Source organism: Megachile rotundata, chromosome 10 (assembly GCF_050947335.1).
Source record: "Megachile rotundata isolate GNS110a chromosome 10, iyMegRotu1, whole genome shotgun sequence".
Lineage (NCBI taxonomy): Eukaryota > Metazoa > Arthropoda > Insecta > Hymenoptera > Megachilidae > Megachile > Megachile rotundata.
In genome coordinates, this window is record NC_134992.1 from 9,263,471 (window position 1) to 9,285,921 (window position 22,451).

The 22,451-nt window shown below is 36.5% G+C and overlaps 1 protein-coding gene across 1 annotated transcript in view; it reads right to left on the reverse strand.

Moving 5' to 3' along the window:
* Window positions 1-22,451, reverse strand: part of LOC100875371 (uncharacterized) — a 116,958-nt gene that overhangs the window by 51,422 nt on the left and 43,085 nt on the right. The window contains exon 2 of the mRNA XM_012281933.2: window positions 20,388-20,429. The gene's annotated coding sequence lies outside the window, so the exon portion shown is untranslated. The remainder of the gene's footprint in view (window positions 1-20,387; window positions 20,430-22,451) is intronic.

Sequence of the window (22,451 nt, forward strand, 5' to 3'; positions counted from 1 at the left end):
AGTCAGCATCCATGTCAAAAAATAAAAATTCTAACCTATAAATCTACCTAAAATCCTAACCTAACATTGATTACTAAAATCCCAACCTAACCATTCCAAACTAAAATTAAAATTCTAACCCAGAATCTCTAAAATCCTAACCTAACCCACCGCAATCACCGTTGTCACCGAAAGAGATACCATATCTTCGCAAATAAAAAGGAAGTAACATGTGTACGTAACACATGTAAAGTACAGATACGAATCTTAATTATCCAGCAAGCGAGGGGTACAGAACCATCGGATTAAAAATGAAATTCCAAGGTAAATAAGGTCACGTGTTTTTACAGGAGGTAGTTTTTTCATTACTTTCTGTCGCTGCAGTACTTCCCGGAGGTCTAAAGCCACTCCGAGCTCACATACCAAAGCGGATTTTCAGCTCCGTGTAATAATTCTTCGCGAGCTCGTTTCGTCGCGTTTTCCCCTCGACCAACGCGTAATCTTCATCTGTATCGAATCGAATTTTCAGCGATCACGTTTCAGTTTCAGTGTATCCACTTTGCAGCTGCTAGTCGCATTCGTGACGATTCCATATTTCAGTCGAACGAGACCAAATCGACGGGGATCCGTGTCGGATAGATTCAGAATCATGTCGTTTGTAAATGGCACACGAGATCCGCAGGTCTCCATTTAATCTCGATTCGAGTTGCGTTTGCACGAATAATCGCATTTGGGGAGGGATTCGACACGTGTGCATATTCACGTAAATAGGAGTTTTGAAGGCTATTTGAATTATAAGAATGACTTGCCGATTTTTTGAATATTTACATTCATCTTACATAGGAAAAGTAACGTCGCTTTTTAAATTTAAGGAAAACCTTATGAAGCGATTCCGCAAAATAAAAAAATCAATGTTAACGTTGTGTGAGTTTCGCTAAAAATTGTTTGGATCACCTTTCAACATAAAATGCAGCTGCGACACAGTTTCACCACACAAAATCAGGCTAGAAAGTTCATTGGCTCCGATCGAATGCGGGCTCGACTAAACGTTAATCGATATCGTTACAGAATCGTTAGGTCTCAAGGACTCGGTACCTTCTGCCAAAGAGTACCTAGGAGCCACCGTGTTTTTCAACGTCTCATTCCACTGGTCAAGCACGGGTTTAACGTTAAAACGTTGAAAAATGATCACTGCAAGGTCGACTCCTTGGCAATGAAACTGTTACCTTTTGTCCTGGATAATATAAAATCGCGAGCTTACTCATTCCGATCATTTATCACGGCGCTCAAGAAACGCGGAACAAGATGCATCAATTATTTCCCGAGTTACGAGCTATTTCAACGTGTATCGCGGTGTCTTAATGATACTTGGTCCGTCGCGAATTAATTACCTTGATTAATGTTCCGGTGACGGAAAGAAACTCCATTGCTTTGATGAGCAAAAACGCCGTGTTGCACCGTTCAGCAACTGTTCTGATGTATTTATGAATCGAGATTCGTTGAGGATTAATTAGAGACCAGATTCGTTATAAAGCAGTAAACTTTTGTAAAATTTGAGAATTGAGGATTCGAAGAAGTTTTTGGGGATTTAGAGATATTGGGATTTTGAGAAAGTGGAAATTTTTGGGGGTGGGTGATGGGTTCAGGGATTTATGAATTTGGTGGTTTAGAAATTTGGAATTTTAGAAATTGGGGAATTTATATATTTGGTGTTTAGGGAGTTGGGGATGTATTTGGATATTTAGGGAATTTGAAGACTTAGAAATTTTGGGATGTGGGAATTTGGAAACTTAAATATTTGGGGATTTAGGAATTTTGGGATCTAGAAATTTGAGGGTTGAGGGATTTAGGGATTTGGAAATGTAGAAATTTGGGGGTTAAAGAATTTAGGGATTTAGGAATTTGGGGATTAAAGAATTTGGGGATTTAGGAATTTAGAAATGTAGAAATTTGGGGGTTAAGGAATTTGGAGATTTAGGAATTTAAAAATGTAGAAATTTGGGGGTTGAGGGATTTGGGAATTTAGGGATTTAGGGATTTAGAAATGTAGAAATTTGGGAGTTAAGGAATTTAGAAATGTAGAAATTCGAATGTTAAGGAATCTGAGAATTTAGGAATTTGTGAATATGAGAATTTGTGAATTTCGTGATTTGAAAAATTAGGAATTCCAAGACTTACACCTTCAAGACTTTTCAAATTTGCAAATTTATAAATCTTTTACAATGAACACCTAAATATACAACATGTAACACATAACCCTGCAAAGGCCCTACAAACCTAACCTACCCTAACCCAACCAAAGACGTCTCCTCCTAACTTACATAATACCAATAATTACTCCACAATGAATAACAGACTCGCACATCAATTTATATGAAAATTGTCTGCTCAAAATGTTCTTATGTTATTGCTTCGAAAGAACATGACGTAAAGTGTATCCTTAAATTTCGAAGGATTTCTTGAGGAAATTTCACACGGCATGCTCGCCATCCACGCTTAAATTGCCCTTGCAACGAGCTTTTGAAGGTCTGGACGTTGTTGTTGCGTCATGCTTTCGTAGTTGCACAGCTCGTGAAACAATAATTCTTCGATCGTGTGTAGCTCGCTAGAGGCATTAGCATAAAACGCGTCTCATTGAATTTTATGCTAGCACCGGTGCAAGGTCGTGCGACGAATTTATTGAACGAAAGGGAAAAGCTCGTTGCCTCTGCACTTTCGGTGGTCCATTAGAAACTTATATGCAAAGTTGATTAGATCATGATTTTCGTTCAAACATAATGCGATGAAATAGAGAAGGAGTCATTTTGTATCAGCATTTGTAGACATTACTTTCAGGACTGTTCATATTTATTGTATGTAACGCATCAGTTTGATGTGTAAGTGATATTTGATCATGAAGAATTGAGAATGATGGACGTATGGACCTTTGATGGACCTAACGTGGACAGTCAGTGGACTTCAAATGGATCGAGAGTGGACCGAGGATATTTACAAGAAAAATAGTACTTTGATCAAACGTGTGAACAAAATTTTTATTGAATATATAATCGATGGAGAGTGGACCACGAGTGGGTCATAAGTGGACCACAAGAAGACTACCAGTGGGTCATAAGTGGGCCACCAGAGGACTATAAGTGGACTATAAGTGGATTGTCAATGGACCACGAGTGGACCAAGGGTGACCAAATTTTAGAAGTACTATAATTTAACCCCTGAACAGCATTTTGGCCGAAAAAAAACTCAATCGAGGAAAAACCCTGAGTGGATCAAAGATGGATCATAAGAGGACAATCCGTGGATTATCAGTGGATCATTAATGGACCAAAACTGTACGCCACTAATGTTTACAACCAGAATTTTTCTTAAAAATATTAGGTTAAATTAACTACGAATAAGTGGATGACAACTGTAATATACGCAATTTAAAAAGAATATTTCATCAAAGCATTTTTCCAGTTTTATTAATGTTATACGATACTTCGAGCATTCCAAAAGGAATAAGAAAACGCGAAGATCGATTTACAGCCACAGTACCAGTGATGGTTAAGATGATATCAATGGAGGTGTTCTATAGAAAGAACGCAATAAATCTTAGCGAAGGAATTTTCAAATGCGTTTCAGTTCACCATCACATGAAATCTTTTCATACTTTCCTTTCTTGGTCTCAGCGATTCTTAAAGGTAAAATTTCTCTTCGAATCACGGAGATAAAAGGAAGTATTATCCGCTAAATTAAATCCGCAGTGGTAGGGGAATAATGTATACCGTGTTTTCCGAAAGTCGAACTATAAACACATATTTCTGAGACAAGTTTACAAAATCCGCTTTGCCGACATGTGCAAACAATCGTCCCTATTTCCAACTCTGAAACAAGTACGTGCAACTTGGAACCGTTCAACCCTTGGAACATCTGTTTCATCGATCTTCATATATTACATATTAGGATACCGCAAAACAATACAAAAGTCCGCGATAAATCACGTATTTCCACCATTCTTTTCGACTAGAAAAACACGTCGGATCATCGGGAAGACCGATGACGGTCGAATGGAGAGAAAAAATTAATTTCCTTTCGTCTAGGATCTTTCGAAAGCTTGCGAGCAAAAAAGCTTAACGAACAAAATAAACTCTTCACGAGGAATGAGGGGCAATTAACGTGCCCATCGCTCGGGGTGTTAACGAGAACGCGTGTTTCTTATCGCGATCGTTTGCAGTGTTCACGCGACTTGGAAATCTCGAGATTTAAGCTTGATAAGGGTAAAATAGTTTCTACGATCTTGTGTCATTATTATAGAGTTGAGAGGAGAACAAGGTGTGAGAGTTTGAATAATTTTGTCAATTTTATTCCTACGTAGGATAAAAATTAAAATTGCAAATTTTGAAATTTACAAAAAGTAACACAAAATAGAAAATTTTGTAAGCTCCAAAAAATAGTGTGAGGGCTTTAATAATTTTGTCAATTTTATTTGAACATAGGATACAAATAAAAATTGCAAGTTTTGAAATTTACGAAGAGTAACATAAAATAGAAAATTTTATAGTTCCAAAAAATAGAATAAAATTAAAAAATATCGAAGTTGAAAAGTTTGAAACTTCCAAGATTCTACAATTACAAAATTATAAATAAAAAATTGTAAAAACTTCTCTGTCTTCCCAAAAACTCTCAATTTCCAAAAAAATCCTAAAATCTCAGATAAAAAAAAAAATTCCAAAATACATCTTCGATAAAAATATTTAAATCGAAGCCTTCCAGAGGGCTCTCCCAAAACTCGAAAAGAGTAAAACTTCGAAATGTCAATCCTGTTTCCAGCGTACAGTTTGCGTCAAAAAGGGAACCACAACAAAAGAGGCAGCAGACAGGACACACGTTTGCGTCACGTACGATTTTTATTACGTCTCCCCCTGAAATCGAGTGGGCGTGGATTTAATCATCCCTCGATTGAGCGGTAAACAAGCTCCACTCGCGGTTGAATTTTCGACTTGACGCAAGTATTCGGGAATGGATTTCTCTCGCATGTCCTTCGCTCGGATACGTTTCTATTTTCGTGCTTTCGGCGACGGTGAGAAGCGTTGCGACCGAATTAATGAGACATACACGCGTTCCCTATGCATGCGACGACGTATTTATCGTTTTGTTTAGCCGTCACAAGGATCTCCTCTATTTTTTTACAAGCAAGGTTGGATACGTATAAAAAGATCACGAAAGGTTGACAGGCGGTAAGAAAAATAATCGAAAGGGCAAGATGGAAATAGAAGAAAGGCTGTTTAGGTGGAGCTTTAACGCCGGTGTTGATCACGTGCTGTTACAAGAATTAAGTTTGGCAAAAAGTTGACTGGGTTTGTTTATTTAAAGGATTGAACGACGGTAATAAAGCTGTTTGTGAATGAAACCTTGTAACGAGAATTGTAACGCTCTATTTTATGATTTGATTAGTGTTCACATATTTAGATTTTGCAACAACAATTTAATAGTTTCAAAAACCCTCAAGCCTTGAGTTAATAACACTCAAGACTAAAGTAAAAAACTTGAAAACTTCACGATTTCAAAATTTACAAAATTTTACCTAAAAATTTACAAAATTTTACCTTCAAATTTTCATTACAAAAATTCTGAAGTCCAACTGTGTTTAAAAATGAAGTTCCAGTTTTAAATTTTCAGGGTCAGAATATTAATTTATAAACTATGCAAATGTTGTGATAAATCTGGAGGAAGTCATAATTTCCCAGTTCCAAGAATATTAATCTACAAATTGTAGTGAATAACCGAGAATAATGTGGAGTATAATTTTTGGAAGTCATTTGCAAATTGCAGTACAGAAATATGAGTGCTATAAATATATCCAAAGAGAATAATATATGGATAATTTTACAAGGTCCAAGAATATTAATAATTTGCAAATAATGTCGAAATTTTCCATTCGATAAAACAGCGTTATTAAAATATTAGAACTCTGTGTCCCTGAAGGATTATTCTCGGACCCTCGGAATTCCATGGATGTTGTTCAATATCGGTGGATCAGACTTCAATAAATTAAATCTCAGCGCAAACAATCTGTGTTAGACAAAACTGTGTACTGTTTATTATTAGCTGTCTGTTTGCCATCTTAGCTGAGCTGCTTTTGGAACCCTCCATAAATAATGCCACAGAAGTTACACATGCATTACATCATTGATCAATTTTCTGGGAAAAAGGTTCAATAAATTGCTGTGACTGATGTTACGCAAGATGAATGTTTTTAAGAGTGAATTTATGGAAAACGGATTTCTTATTTTAAATTACTTTGTGAAGGTGTTTTTACTGTTTGCAAATGACAGCTTTAAAATTCACTTTGCAGGTTAAATTTTGAAGTTGTTATTATTGTAATAATTTTCGTTATTTTATTATTTCGTATTTTTATTTTATACGCCACACGTAATGTCAGGGAATTAACTTCAAAATGGCGCCTCTCGAGCAAGGCTTTCAAACGAGCAGTCTGTCAAACTGTTACCCCTTATCAAAATAAAGAATCATTGTTATTTTTATTTTTAATCATTGCTATAACTCGTTATTTGTTTAATTTTATAGTTTAGTTTTATAAGTGACTTAAATCTAGTGTTGATACCAAATGTATTTTGAGGTTAGACTCTTATTTAGGGACCCCGTGTATCGAAGGAAAAATGAAATAAGTTTATCTTAATGTGTTAGTAGTTCGCGATACGAGATATCTAAAAACGGTGCTTCTGATAAAGCTGTCGTGACATCATTCCGAAAAAGTCTATTCTTAACTTCTGAATTATCTCGAAACGAGCTTGATTGATTTCACGTCTGAAGACCTCTTCTATATTTCACTCAATTTATCATTCATTGTTTATTTTCTTATTGAACGAAAAATGAACGATTTCAGATGTGATCACACGCAATCTTTGCTCATTCATTATTTACTTTTTGACTGAACAGGGTAAGTAGAAAAATGGGCAATTTCAGACATGGTCACACGCAATTTTATTACTCATACGTTGTTTATTTTTTGACTCAACGAAATAAGTAAAAAAATGAATAATTTTAAACGTGATCAAATTTCGTCATCGAAAGACTTCATTTATTGTAAATAAAATTAGTAAATAAAGCAAAGGAATTTACTGAAAAAAAATTAAACTTAACCTAACCTTAAAGGGAAACGAATTTAATACATAAAATTAGTGCACCCATATTTCATTAAATATTTAAATAATTTATTCTTTGCGACATAAAATGTACGTTCATCAAATTATCCTAAGAATATTATTTCCAAATACTTATGTTAAAAAATTTATATTTCCTAAGTATCGAATAATTTAATTTATGTCTGTGTGACTTTAAAAGAGTTTGAAATTTCTGTTTGCTGTAACAGATGTTAGTATTTTTCTACAGAAATAAAACTTGATTCGTTCCACGAAAGAGTGTAACATTTAAAACTTGAAGCTGCAAATGAAAAAAGAAAGATTCGATCTGACAGACGTGTCTATCGTTTGTTAAACGCATCAAGAATTAATTTCGCTTAGGCCGGCTGTCGATCAAAGCTGTCACACGAGAAGTTGACGCAATTATGACGAGGCATGGTCGAACGATTAGGAAACCACCGAAAATCGAGCATAGACGCGCGATAACGTTCGATCGGAATATGTGTGCGTCCGTATAGAGACAGGGCAATCCGTAATTAGACGGAGGACACCGCGATACGGGTTCCATTATCGTTATCGATCTACTCATAACGCGTCTTCCTCAATTTCTGTTAGCTTACTATCGAGTTAGATACGGTTATTGAACAAAATCGATTTATTTCCACGTTCTGATGCTTCGTCATTTAACACGCCTGCTAACTCGAATCCGTTCACTCAACCATTTACTTTATTTCCGTATATAGAAAATTTTTACTTCCAAGAACCATTATTTCCAGGAATTTTTATGAAATAGGTATAATATTAGTTGATAGGTATATTCATAGGTATTATGTGATTTAATAAAAATTTACAAGTTATTTACAAGTTAACTGCAAATTTAATCAAGAATTTAACAAGTTTATTTTACAAGTTAGATTTAAACAAAAAATTTCAGATTATAATCGGACAAGTTATATAAAAAATATAATCTATTTTTGAATTTTTAGATTATTATGATGGGGTGGAATATTCTTAGATCAAATTCCTATAGTTAAAATCCCTATATTAAATTTTTACATCTCTAAATCCTTAATGTGCCATATATCTTCCATATACCTCCAAACTACACCTACCCTCAAATTCCTACACATAATTCACAGAATCCCAGCAAGAGTTACCCAATTACCGATTACGCCCTACACTACATACCGCTAATTAATCACTGAACAATCAATTACCGCCCACCGTATGATACAGAAGCAAACAATATTAACTGCCTCTGGTTCCCCGATAAATCTGGCCATCAACAAAACAGCGTTTTCTTATCCCGCCCCATAAGTCACGATCTACTGAACGAAGAATCATGGGGGCGGCGTTCTCTCATCGATCCAGACGAAAGTAGACTCATCGGTGGATCTACTCGTCCTATTTGTTGCAACGTCGACAGAAGAAAAACGAAACTTCCCGCGCCTCGAAGAGCACCAAGCGAGTCCTGTCGAACCGAGATTAAGGATGGCAGCGAACGGTAAACAGCGTGACGTACACGCAAGATGAGATACACGCCCACGAATGTACCGATATCAACCCACGAGTTGGCGTGAAGAGGCTGAGAAGAGCTATATTCCAAATTCACAAACTAAATTCGTAAATCTCTATCCCTAGATCTCTACATCCACGAATTCCTATACTCCCAAATTTCTGTATTCTAAAATCTCTAAATTTCTAGATCCCTATATCTCCAAACCTATTTCCAAATCCCATATCTCCAAATCCATGTATCACCAAATTTCAATATCCTCTCCCAGTATCTCCAAGTCCCTTTAATCCCTGAATCTCTATATCTACATACCTATGTCAACCCACGATTGGCGCGCGAAGGTGACGTGTTTAGAAGAGCTACAATTGGTCAGAATAGAAAAATGGACGCCTCACACGTATTTTCGGTATTGTCTCGAGCGGTCGCATTAGGCGAAAAACAATGACAGCAAACGTCTCTCAAGTGAGCGAGATTCTACTCGCGTTCAGCAGTTGTCATTATTCTCATTTGCCGAAATGTAACTGTGTTCACGGTGGATAGAGCTTCTTTTACTTTGGGTCACAACTCATGGGTTGGCATCGGTACACCTCGTTTTCATAGGGGAGATGTCCTTCGTGCAAGATTGTTCCGACGTTTGCAATTGGGTATGGATGCAACCGATATCGCGCGATACGAGTCTGTGGGTTGCGCCGCGAAAAAACTTCAATATCTCTCCTCTTAGAGGAATCCCTCGTTCGGCTTCTCTGCGATCCTGTTACGGGGAGATGCTTTCGGTTTATTCACCGGGCGCATCAATTTTGGCATACAACGCCAACGGAATATGAATAAGTCTGACGAATAGATGGTGAGGCAGTTGGAAGTTTGGGGGATTTGGGGATTTGCAGGTTTTGGGGATTTTGGGGATCTTGGAGGTTTGAAGGTATGAAGATTTGAAGATTGGAGGGTTTAGGGATTTGAAGATTTGGGGATTATGAGAATTTGGGGATTTGGGAATTTAGGGATTTGAAGGTTTGGGGATTGAAGATTGGAATTTGGAAGTTTGAGAATTTGGGAATTTGGGAATTTGGGAATTTGGGAATTTGGAAATTTGGGGATTTGGGGATTTGGGAATTTGGGGATTTGGGAATTTGGGAATTTGGGAATTTGGAAATTTGGAAATTTGGGAATTTGGGAATTTGGAGATTTGGGAATTTGGGGATTTGGGAATTTGGGGATTTGGGAATTTGGGAATTTGGGGATTTGGGAATTTGGGAATTTGGGAATTTGGGAATTTGGGAATTTGGGAATTTGGAAATTTGGGAATTTGGAAATTTGGAAATGCGCAAAGTGGGGATTTGGTAATTTGGAAATTTAGAAATTTGGGAATTTGCAAATGTGGAAATTCAGAAATTTAGAAATTTGAGAAAACGACAATACAAAAACCCAGAAATTTGAAAATTCACTAATTCAAAAACCTACTGAAAACAGAAATATAAAAACTCAAAAATCCAAAACTTCATAAATCTAATCTAAAATTCACAAATCTAAAATTAACAAAATTGCAAAAACTTGAAATCAAGAAATAAGCAAATTTGATAAATAATATTCAAGAGTAACCATCGACATATTAAATTCATGATGGAGGCCATTCGATATCGAGTCGTTGCGGACATTTAGCGAGCATGGGGTAAAAATTCGATACAGTCGAGGGATAATTAAATTTCGATACGGGACCTTGACATTTTCGAAGAAGAGACGATATTCGTAGTCGAACGAGTGAATGAAAAAGAATTGACGTAGTCGTGACAAGCATTTTTCGAATTGATATAAATAAGGCTGATTCACGTTGACACGAACCGAACCCTCTGATTTCAGATACTTTTCCTTTCTACCAGCCTTAACATGTTAATGAAGATTGATGTCGATGATGGATCGCTGGTAATCATGGTAGAAACAGTGAAATATCGAGTTCCTTCAATCGATAAAAACCTCGTGGATCAAATTTAATGTATTCGTTACCGACACTCGTTTAAGAAATAGTCCATCGTGATAGATAAAAATGGAATTTAAAAAAAAAATACTAAAATGTTACTATTTAATGGTTGATGTATATTTGTAACTATTATACTGACACAGATATCAGTTAGTAAATTTGCAGTTCGGGAATTAATTGTACAGTGTAGAGTGGAGAGTCAAGTATGATTTTATCGGTAGGCTTGGTTTAGATATAAAATGTCACGTTAAAATGAATTATAAAGGTCGAGGATTTAGAAAAGGTCGCAAGATATGAAGTTTATGATTAGGATTTTTGGAGGTTGCAATGTATGCGTGATAACTCCATTTGTGTTAATTTCAGTATAGGTATCTGCACGCGTAGTAATTCCATATGTTGGATTTCCACATGTGGTGCTCTCACATATCGTATTTCCATGCGTGGTATTCTCACGCGCTGTATTTCCACGCGTGGTATTCTCACGCACTCTATTTCCACGCGTGAAATTATCACGCACTGTATTTCCATGTGTAGTAATTCCACGCGTGGTATTCTTACGCGCTGTATTTCCATGCGTAGTAATTCCACGCGTGGTATTCTCACGCGCTGTATTTTCACGCACTGTATTTCCATGCGTAGTAATTCCACGCGTGGTATTCTCACGCACTGTATTTCCATGCGTAGTAATTCCACGCGTGGTATTCTCACGCACTGTGTTTCCATGCGTAGTAATTCCACGCGTGGTATTCTCACGCACTATTTTTCCATGCGTAGTAATTCCACGCGTGGTATTCTCACGCGCTGTATTTTCATGCACTGTATTTCCATACGTAGTAATTCCACGCGTGGTATTCTCACGCACTGTATTTCCATGCGTAGTAATTCCACGCGTGGTATTCTCACACGCTGTATTCTCACGCGCCGTATTTCCACGCATCGTATATCCACGCGTGGTATTCTCACGCGCCGTATTTCCACGCATCGTATGTCCACGCGTGGTATTCTCACGCGCCGTATTTCCACGCGTCGTATTTCCGCGCATGGTATTCTCACGCGTCGTATTTCCACGCGTGGTATTCTCACGCGTTATATTTCCACACGTGGTATTCTCGCGCTCTGTATTTCCACGCTTGGTATTCTCACGCGTTATATTAACACGCGTGGTATTCTTACGCGCAGTATTTCCACGCGTGGTATTCTCACGCGTAGTATTTCCACGCGTGGTATTCTCACACCCTGTGTTTCCATATGTAGTAATTCCACGCGAGGTATTCTCACGCGCTGTATTTCCATGTATAGTAATTCCACGCGTGGTATTCTCACGCGTTGTATTTCCACGCTTGATATTCTCACAATTGTTACCTCTACGCTTGTTATCTCCACACGTAGTATCTTCACGCTGGATATCTCTATGCTTAGTATCTTTACACGCAGTATCTCTACGCTTAATACCTCCAAGCTTTCTACCTCTATACTTGGTATCCTCACACACAGTATCTCCACTCTTGATACTTCCACGCTTGATATATCTACGCTCCTTACCTTCACGCGTTATATTACCACGGATTACATCCTCCCGCAATATATTATACACAGATTCGCTATAAAACTAAATTTTCCCAACCTAACTTGCAAAATTACCCTCACACCACTTTCCTTACATACCACTACTCACTTTCATCAAAATTAATTATCAAATCACCAATCAATTTCAAAATTAATAAATAATTTAAAGAGAAAATTTGAAGAGAGCAAATTTAAACACAAAATTTTTAAATAAAGTCTCATCTAAATTCGGCAGAAAATTGAATCAAAGAGAAGATTTTATAGCACGGATAAGAAAGAATAAGGGCAGCTGTACTATTTCATCGATTGTTCGCCGGATAGCGGTAGGTAGATTTCCATACTCCGAAAACGAACTTTTTATTGCCGGCAAAGCGTGGGCAGTTGAATAATTCCATGCCTGCAGCAACGTATTTCTTGCCGGAACGTGTTATGTGTGCCACTTGTTCCATTAGCCGGTGTTCTCCAAGGAACGTCAAAGGACTTGGCACCGCTCCAAATCATTTTGGCCATCTGTTTGCAGGATCCCTTTCCACAAACAGGAATCCCTAATTTTTCATCGTGACCTCTATGGATACTGTTTACTAATCAGATTCTATTCCTGTGGGAAGGATGTGGTTACACACACTTAGGTATGCGGTTTCAACCTTCTCATCTATCTGTGCATAATTTTGTCGTAATGTAGTTTTATGAGTTGAATTTTGTTGGATATGAAATGGTTTGATTGCAAGATAATTTGTAATTGATTCGATGCACGTGTTACAAGATAGGAAATTGGAGGCAGAAGAATTATGTTCAAAATATAATATTCTGTTGGAATCTCACCCATAACTTACGAAATCCAATAAGTACGAGGAAATATTTACTATTCACCATGGGTCAGCTGGACGTATATATTCGTTTGTTGGAATGAAAAGTTCAGCACAGTCACAATTTTGAATGGTTGAGTTTTAACACAGTCTTATAGAGTTTAAATTCTTATAGAATGTTCTAAAAGTATATTATTTATAATAGGACACTTTTTGACGTATATATTCGTCTTCCACAAATAATTGAACACAATAACAAGTTTAAATACAATGATTATGAAAATAGTTCTACAGAAATTAAAATCTTGTAGAAATTTTTGAAAATAGTGATTGCAATGTTCTATTATTAAGACGTATATATCCGTCTTCCACGAACAATTCAACACAATAAGAATATCATTTGGAAACACCTTGAAAAGGGTCTTACAGAAATCAAACCCTTGCAGAAATGTTTGTAAACAGTATTCACAATGTTCTATCATCAAGACGTATATATTCGTCGTCCATAAATAATTCAACACAATATCAATTTCTAATGAAACCACCACGAAAAGGATCCTATAGAAGTCCAAATCTTGCAGAAACTTTCAAAACACTGTCCACAATCGTCCATCCTCAAGACGTATATATCCGTCTTTCATAAATAATTCAACACAATATCAATTTCTAATAGAACCACCATGAAGAGGATTCTATAGAAGTCAAAATTTCCAGGAACTTGTTCAAAACACTGTTCTCAATCGTCCACCATAAAGACGTATATATCCGTCTTCCACAAACAATTCCATACAACAATATCAAATAAAGTTACCACAAAAATAATCCTACAGAAACTAAAATCTCGTCGAAATTTTGGAAAATAGTTTTCACAACGGTCCATCATCAAGACGTATATATCCGTCCTCCACGAACTCTCTAAAATAACTCAAAACCACCATGAAAATAATACTACACACCAGAGAACCTAATTGTTCAAAACAGTGTCCACAAGTTTCGCGACGTATATATACGTTTCTCCCGAAATTCGAGCAAAGCCTCGAAAGCCCGAAACTGCGAGACTGCCCGACGCAGTTTCGCAAAGTTCAGAGCTGTCACATCGGATGAACGATGCAAGCGTGCCGCGAGACGAATTCGTTCTACGATTTCGATCAGGTGCATCGTCATTAAATGAATCGTCCCCACCTACGACGATGACACGATCTATCGCACAATCAGCAAAACAACCTTGACCGCGGATTATCGAGCTTTTTGCAACTGTTTCCTTGTCGGATCGAAACGTCCTTAGCACGGCTCGCTATCGCGTCCCTCCGCATTACGTTATCGGCAATAACGAGACGCAAATGAGGGAAACAGAGGTCCTTGCATAAATGTGATTAACTTTGCAACTCTGACGGGAATGTAGTTCACGGTCATGGCGAACACCGTCGCTTGTTAGTTCCTGCTGCAACGTTCTAATACCTGAAATCGGCTTTCGATCCGGTCGACAATTGACGAGGGTGCAATCCAAGGATATCCATTTACGCGAGGATTACACGAGTATTACACTTGAGTATTCGTACTTTTTATTTTATAGGGGGAATGTTTATTAGTATTTATAGTATTAACATTATTCAAATATAATTTGAGTAGTGATGTAATGAGTGCCTGTGAGTTTAGATGTAAATTATATGGAGGTGCATGTAGGTATGTGGCAGAGAACATGGAGAATGTGTGTGGAGATATAGGACTCACATGTGAGATTTAAGTATTTGAAACGGCCGGGAGATGTAAGGATAATGCGATTTGGGGATGTAGGGATTTGAAATATAGGAACTGAAGAGTGTAGCAAGTTGAGAGCACGAGAATTTGGGGTATAAGGATTTGAAGATACAGCAAGTTGGAAATATAGGAATTGGGGATGTGGGAACTTGAGTGCACAAGAATTTGGAAATTTGAGGACTTGGACGTACAAGAATTAGAGGATATGGGAGTTTCAGTTTAGAAGAATTGGGGAATATGGGAATTGGGGGATGTGGGGACTTCGGTCCACAAGAATTTGGAAAAATAGGAATTTGGGGATGTAGGAGTTTCAGAACATAAGAATTTGGAAATGTAGGAATTGGGGGATGTAAGAACTTGAGTACACAAGAATTTGGAAATATAGAAAATCTAAACTGAGTTGAACCATAGTAACTTTATCCTGTTGTACCTAGAAAATAAACCCTCACCTTAAATATCCTCACCTGAACCCCCACCTCAAACCTCCTCTCAACCTTCCCCTTAAACTTCCCCTCAACCCTCATCTCAACCATCACCTCGCATTATACACCAAAATAATATCTACTTATCCCCCTTAAAAAATTGTCCTCGACAAACCTAATATATCAAGCCTTAAACTTGAATTTATGCTACCCTCTCGCTATAAATTAAAAATCGAACTCCTTAAAGTCCACCCTCCGCCCCGAATGAAGTAGCATGATGCTTTCATCGCGAAAGTAGGCACTTGAAGAAACTTCAGTTTCCATAAAAGTAAATAGATCTTAAAGCCTGTCCAAGGTTACACGACACTGGGGACTACTCGTTTAAAAATTCATCTTTTCTAACCCTCATATATTTACAGCCCCTAGCGTATCAGCGGGAAGCGTAGTTTTATAAAGTGAAAATTGTGCTGGTCTTCTTAAAATATTATGTTGGAGGCATTTAATTAGGTGATGTGCAATATACTTAGTCTGTGCACATTTTAATAATTATTTAAATTATGAAATGATGATTAAATTATTTAAATTTAGAAGGCGATTTTTTTCGGAGAACCTTTGACGCTATGATTTGTTCTTTGCAAAAATCTTTCACAAGAATATTTTCAGCTATAATGAGTTGCTTTAAATTACTTTTTATTTTGTCTCACAAGATTTAATGATAAAAATAAAAATAAATTTTCCATCGTGACTGAACAGCTCGAATAAAAATTTGAGGTCAGAGAACATAAAATAAAAATTGTATCAAACTTAAAGGATTTCTGACTCGAAGAAATAAAAATTATTTTAAAAAATGATTTTTGAACAAAATTATTTAAAAAAGGCAAAATAGTACATAGATTTCGAAATTATTTCGTTCAGTTAAGAAACTGTAATTTAAATACGATTTTGAATATTAAAATGATAAGACTTGGTTTTCCTTGGATATACGCTTTGAAGCGTTAGATCAATTACCTGTTAAAGTGAAGAAGAGTAACATTTCCGTTCGTGGAAACCGTCTTCCAATCAGTGTAGAAACTAGGTGAAGACTAGACAGAGCTCTCAGGATCAAAGATCAAAAATTAACGGCGAATTATCTCCGTATCAGACGCGGAGTCAAGCCTGACACTCGCGAGTTTCTCTCGAAAGTAGGTGAAAGACGTCAGTGTTCTCGGAAGTTGAATCCAGAAAGGCGCTTATTACGATCGAATAATTTCCTACTATTCCGGAAGATTCATTCTAGCGAATTATAGATGACAATCCATGAGTTGGCGTTTGAAGAGGTTGAGGTGTTTAGAAGAGCTCATATTCCAAATTCAGAGACTAAATTCGTAAATCTCTATCCTTAGATCTCTACATCCACAAATTCCTATATTCCCAAATTTCTGTATTCTAAAATCTCGGCATTTCTAGATCCCTATATCTCTAAACCTATTTCCAAATCCCACATCTCCAAATCTATGTATCACCAAATTTCAATATCCTCTCCCTGTATCTCCAAGTCCCTATAATCCCTGAATCTCTATATCTACATACCTATGTCAACCCACGGTTGGCGCGTGAAGGTGACGTGTTTAGAAGAGCTACAATTGGTCAGAATAGAAAAATGGACGCCTCACACGTATTTTCGGTATCGTCTCGAGCGGTCGCATTAGGCGAAAAACAATGACAGCAAACGTCTCTCAAGTGAGCGAGATGCTACTTGCGTTCAGCAGTTGTCATTATTCTTATCTGCCGAAATATGATTGCATTCATGATGAACAGAGCTTCTTTCACTTTGGGTCACGCGACAACTGGATTGACATCTATACATCAATGTCATCAAGATCTACGTTGGTTCGTACATTTTTTGCGCGTCAAAAAGCTTTGTATCGCGCTTGACCTTCCTCTCCTCCTGTTTCTTTCTACTTCTTTGCAATTAAATCCTCGATGGCTGACTGACAGAGATACGGGATAATCCTGCTCTTTAAACAATTACGACGTTCAGCATCTCTTATAGTCACTTTTGACGTGTCAGTATAATCGACTTTCGTGTTGTAGGAGCTTTTGAGAACATCATAAATCCTGCCCGGACAATTAAATTCGAGATCGGTACTCGTTTCATTTTACTCAAGAACTATCTTCGCGTTTCTTCTCGTTGAGTTCTGCTGTGCTAATTCGATTTTCACGCTGTGCGCACGAACGAACTGTAATTAACGATCGTGCTGAGTTTCTGGAGACGAAACTTCGCGACACCTTTGATGAATATGAAACTGGGTTATCATTTGCAGCTTCTTGTATTTTGGAGATTTAGAAGTTTGCAGATTTGGAGATTTGGAGATTTAAAGGTTTGGAGATTTGGTGATTTGGTGATTTTTAAATTATGGGGTGTTTGGAGATTTGGGGAATTTGGAGTTTTAGGGACTTTGGAGATTTAGACTTCTTGGGAATTGGGATTTTAAGAGTCGAGAGTTTGGAAACTTAGACACTTAGAAATTTGGAGATTTACAAATTTGGGAAATTTAGGATTTGGGTACCTTGGGATTTGGGAACTTTTGTATTTGGATTTTTTGAAATTTGGCACTGCCAGAATTAGTTATTTTGAGATTCGGCATTTTTAGAATTTGGAGATTTTGAGATTTGGAATTTTTAGAATTTAGAGATTTTGAGATTTGGGGATCTTTGAGTTCGTGAAACCTTACGATTCTAGAATTTTGGACTTTACGATTTTAGATCATCGACATGGAATATCGAAAACTTCTCTGAAACTTTAAAATTAAACAAATATTAAAATTTTTTAAATTACAAATTTCTGAAATTAAACCTCAGAAAATAGTATGCATAAAAACTTACTATTTTCAGAAATACCAAAGAGTCGTAATCTATAATTTGTCGTAATTTAATAAAAATCATCTCAACATAAATAGGTCACAGATACGAAACCGAAGCACCTTGCAAATAGACATTAAACTCTAAAATCGCTCAACAAATCGTATCGCTCATTTCACGGAACGAGTTCGAAAAACCCACCCTCTCAACTCCGTTCGCAAAAGTATTCTCAAATCCACTTACGTCGCGATCGAGCTACTCGATTCCCATCGATTTTCCCGTTTCAGTTAGTTTCACCGCAACAAACATACTCCATTAAAACCTCGCTTCCACGAAATCCCGGGCAAAGTCAAAACCATCGTGAAAATCATCGAATTTCCTAGTTCAGGGTTCACCATTAATCCCTGATGAATATCCATGGTTTATCGTTTTGCCCATGAACTATATTTTGCCTATAACATTTGCGTAAATGTCCTTCAAGTTTATTGATCATTGATTCATTGAATCACGTTCATATTGGTACCATTGGAAGTTCTCCTAATTATTGTATTGCACTTCTATTTTATTAAAAAATAGTAGTTTAGGTGTTTTAGGTGTTTGTTGATAGATTTATATATTTTTGTTGATTGTTGGTTGGTGATAGGTTAAGACACTGATAGGTTAAGACACAAGTATGGATATCAGAAGTTGAATATTTGAAAGGAAAAATCTTTATTCAGAGAGAAAATTAGTATGAGAGATATGAATCAATAGATTTGTAGATTGGGGTGATTTTAGATAATTTGTATTTCTAGATTTCAAAGCCAGATTTCTATAAGTAGGATTCTACACTCTTGGATATTTTCAAAAATTGTGCACCCTTAGATTCTAACACCTTTGGATTTCAAGACTCTAATTGATAAACCTCTAATTCCCAAATCACCACATTCTACATCTATCCCTAAAACTCTATCACACAATATTCCTGAAACCGTATATCCCTAAAAGCATATCCTTAAAACCCCATCCCTTAAATCTTTGTATCCCTAAAACCCAATATTCCTGAAACAAAATACCCCTGAAACCTCATATCCCTAAGACTTATCCTCGGTATTTCCCTGCACAAATTGTTTTACAACGTATTCGCGTTAAATATAAATCGGGAGAATAAAGAACTAAGAGAAGGGAGAGCTCGATCGTATTTATCGACGGCAGCTTAACGGGGAGATAGAACGCATTCCACTTTAGATCGAATCGAAGTGCAAACGGCTTTGACGTGGCGATCTCGAAAACTGGGTCGCTTTGAATAGGGTTGACCGATTATACCGCGACAGATCGAAGCAGGTGTCGAGTGTCAAAATCTGTCGTTCAATGCCACGAATGCTGGCATGTGTTTATGACAAGATCGAATCGATGAACGTAAGAACGACAGGAAGTGGAAATTGTAGCTACTTTGGAGACACGTGAGTCGACGGACGAACGCTTTGATATCGATTGTTAGTTGGTACTAAATTATTCTTATTCTTCGATTATCTCATCATTATTAAAATTCAATTATTTGTGTACTGAAACTTTGAAGATCTAAGAGAAGTCTTTTAAGAAAACAATGTTTTGATATTCTTCTTTGAAATCTTTTGAATATTCTTCATGTTACGTAGTTATACAATGTTATCATGATGTATGTGTTTATATGTGAATATATGTAGGATTACATAAAGTGTCAGATTATATTTTAATAAATAGAGGTATCATAGAGTATCACATTTTAATAAATAGAGGTTATGTTGATATTTGGTTATGTGTTATAGTCAACAGAGGTTATGGTCGGCCATTTTGAGGTTAAGTTGACGATCGGCCATTTTGAGGTTAAGTTGACGGTCAGCCATTTTGAAGTTGTGCACTCAAAATGGATGCCATCGACCTTACACTGATACATATGCTCTGATTCTTATATTTAATATGAACATTCATAAGATACTTCTTTCAAACAGTATACTTGTTTGGCACTAATAGAATTTTTCTATATATATAAATTGAATTACAAAGTCATCTTAAACCTTCAACTGACACTCGAAATTAACAAAAATAAAATATAACCTAAAATATCAGTTGACAACAAGTGTGTTATTTTACAAATTAGTATAAATAAAATTTAATTTGTAAAAACATAAAAATAGTATAAAATATAGAATACTTCTAACGTTATATCACATATGTACATATTTTATTTAATACCTCTTACACTTTATTGTCAGTTTTCTGCAAAAAAGGAATAATAAAAATCAAAGAACAAATATCAAACAACAATTGTCAAAGAATAATTAAAAACTCAGTTATAAAGAACAACTCTCAAATTTTCTTCTCAAAATTCAAATCACGAATTTTAGAGATTTCCTTAAAATTCCCTACCTTGCCCAAGATTTCGTTCAGTCGTTCCACAAGCCAAGTTTTCTGAAACAAAAAATAAGAAAGGACAGTTAAACAGCGTTTAACGTTAAGGTTTCAAACTTATCGCATTAAAAAGACGCAAACGAGGGTAGGTGAGAAGAGATTTCTTGCATAGAAGGGTAACTTTAATTAAAGTCCCATGTAACGAGCTACCCTTGAAACACCTTGTTACCAAATTCCATTGTCCTGGAAATTCGCACGTAGCTACCACAAAAAAAAAACTTTAATCCCATTATCCGTAATTGTATCCATGGTACATCAACATGCTTCCATAATGAAAATTAGTCCACGCAGCGACGTTCAACTGTAATCGATTGTAACCCTCGGATTATTTGGTTGAATATATAAATGTGACATAAAAAAGATGAAATTTCTTCTTTTTTATTAATAAATTTTAATAATTATTTACGTTTAATGGTTATGGAAATCATAAATATTTCTGTAACTAAACATGTCATTCTATAATATTTAGAATAAGTGATTTTTGTATAATTTATTAATTCATAGGTGTATACGATGTCAATAATTGTTATGTGTAATTTATGAAAAATTTAGAACTTTTGTTATGATTGTATTTTGTATATTTGAAGTAGTAGATGGAAGGATTCAATTGGAAGATTAATTTTTGATATTTTTAATAAGGATGACTGATATATGGCTGACTATGTATTGGTTCTACTACTTAAGTCAGATAAGGCATTAGTGCTCCGTTCATTTGGCAATATTAGTTAATGTTATTATAAGTAATTAGAACTTCAACAAATTTTCTCTGAAACTTCAAACTTCATCAGACTTCATCAGACTTCATCAGACTTCATCAGACTTCATCAAACTTCTTCAAATTTCGTCAAATTTCATTAAACCTTACAAAGTCTTTGAATTTGTGAATTTTTAAATTTCTAAATCCCAAAATTCCCAGATCCCAAAATTACGTCTCAAAGTCCCAAAATTCTCAAATTCCATAATTCCCAAATTCTGAAATTTCGATCTCCCCAAATTGATATTTCCCTAAATCCCTATCTCCCTAAATCCCTATCACCCAAAATTCCTATCTCCCCAAGTTGCCATATTTACAAATCGCTATTTCCTCAAATCCCCATCTCTCCAAATCTCTCTTCTCCCTAAATTGCCATCTCTCTAAATCCCCATATCCCCAAATCCATATCTCCCCAAATCCCCATCTTCGTAAATCCCTGTCTCCTCAAATTTCCGTCTCCTCAAATCCCTATATCCCAAAATCCCCATTTCCCCAAATTGCCATCTCTCCAAATTGCCATCTCCTCAAATCCCCATATCCCAAATTCCCCATCTCCCCAAATTGCCATCTCTCCAAATCCCCATATCCTCAAATCCATTTCTTCCCAAATCCCCATCTTCCTAAATCACTATCTCCCCAAATCCCCATATCCCAAAATCCCTATCTTCCCAAATTGTTATCTCCCCAAAATCCCTATCTCCCAAAATTGCCATCTTCCCAAATCCCTACCTCCTTAAACATCCACCCTCAAAAACCCCACCCTCCAATTCCAAAATTCAAATCCCTCAAAACAACAAAATCAACCCATCAAAATCCACATACTACTAAAATTTTCCTATCACATTCCCAGTAAATTTCACACGTCTCAAAACAAAGCCTATCGAATCGCATGAATGGCAAGCACGTGCTAAAAAAGAATTTCACGCGTACGAAATTGTAATCTCGTGCGTCATCCAGTTTGCAAATTCACCTACGCACCGCGTGTTCACGCATGATTTAACCCTGACACACATGGCAGACGCGAAAGATACGCGAATTCGCGACAGAGAAGGGAGGAGGGTCGAACGTTCGGCGCGGCTTCGTTGGATACTTGTTTTAATTGACCTCGATATAACCGAGTTCAAACAATATACCTGTTACACGCTAAAACTGGAGCGTTTATTTTCGCGGTCGATCGTACATACGCGCGTAGCCTACGTGTCTCTTCTTTTTTTTCTCACCCCCCGTTGACGCTTCGCAATCGACTTCTTTTCTGACTCCTTTCATGC